We start from the raw sequence: 1,583 nt of genomic DNA on the forward strand, positions 1-1,583 counted from the left end.
CTCACCGCCTAGCCACGCCCCGCACTCGCTAGCGCGCGCTGTCCCCGCCCCGCCCCTCCTGACCAGCGCGCGCCTTAGGAACCGCACAGCGCGTGCAGGTCAAACCGTCGTGATGGAAAGCGGGCGGAGAGGGGAAGACAAATCTGGTGGCCTCTACTGCGCAGGCGCCATGGCGTGGTCGCGAGGCGCGCTGGCGGCTACCAACCGCCGCGGCACGCGCCTCCTCCAGGATCAACCACCCCGCCCCCCCCACTCCCGTTTTCGTGCGCATGTGCAGATCCTTCTGCCCTCAGCATCCTCTGGCTGCACACCTGCTCGCGAGGGCTTCTGGGGATTGTAGTTTTCCTGACTGCTCCCTGCCTGGTGTGAGCTGGACCCTGCAATGCACCCCCGGGGGGGGGGGAGGGCGGGAACCAGGACTCCTGGGTTCTGCCACTGCCTCCCTGGGTGCTGGACAAAACACGAGAGGGGGCGGGGGATGGAAATGACTAGATAGATTAGATAGAGGGGTCGTTCAGGGATGGAAGATCGGGCAACACACCAATGAGGGGTATGGAACGGCTGCCGTATGAGGGGAGATTAATAAGACTGGGACGTTTCAGCTTGGAAAAGAGACGGCTAAGGGGAGATATGTTTGAGGTCTGTAAAATCATGACTGGTGTAGAGAAAGTAGATAAGGAAGTGTTGTTTACTCCTTCCCATAACACAAGAACTAGGGGTCACCAAATGAAATTAATAGGCAGCAGGTTTAAAACAAACAAAAGGAAGTATTTCTTCAGCCAACACACAGTCAACCTGTGGAACTCCTTGCCAGAGGATGTTGTGAAGGCCAAGACTATAACAGGGTTCAGAAAAGAACTAGATAAGTTCCTGGAGGATAGGTCCATCAATAGCTATTAGCCAGGATGGGCAGGGATGGTGTCCCTAGCCTCTGTTTGCCAGAAGCTGGGAATGGGCGACAGGAGAGAGATCACTTGATGATTCCCTGTTCTGTTCATTCCCTCTGGGGCACCTGGCACTGGCCACTGTCAGAAGACAGGATACTGGACTAGATAGACCTTTGGTCTGACCCAATATGGTAGTTCTTATGATAGATAGATAGATAGATTAGATAGATTAGATAGATGGGATACGGGTACAGATAGATAGATGGTGGGGTATGTATGGGGATAGATAGATTAGATGGATGATGGGTGTGTGTATGGGGATGGATAAATAGATAGACAGGTAGATAGAGGATGTGTATGGGGACAGATACATAAACAGATAGATGATGAGGTATGTGGGGATGGCTAAACAGATGGGTGTGTTTGGGGGAGGATAGACAGATGAGGGAAGGTGTATGGGGGATGGATAGATGGGGGGTGTATTGGGGATGGATAGACAGATGGGGGTGTGTGTGAATGAGGGTGGATAGACAGAAGAGGGGATGTGTATGGGGGAGGATAGACAGATGAGGGATATGTGTATGGGGGATGGATAGACAGATGAGCGATGTGTGTGGGGATGGATAGACAGAAGAGGGGATGTGTATGGGGGAGGATAGACAGAAGAGGGGATGTGTATGGGGGAGGATAGACAGA

The sequence above is a fragment of the Trachemys scripta genome, chromosome 24, assembly GCF_013100865.1.
Source record: "Trachemys scripta elegans isolate TJP31775 chromosome 24, CAS_Tse_1.0, whole genome shotgun sequence".
Lineage (NCBI taxonomy): Eukaryota > Metazoa > Chordata > Testudines > Emydidae > Trachemys > Trachemys scripta.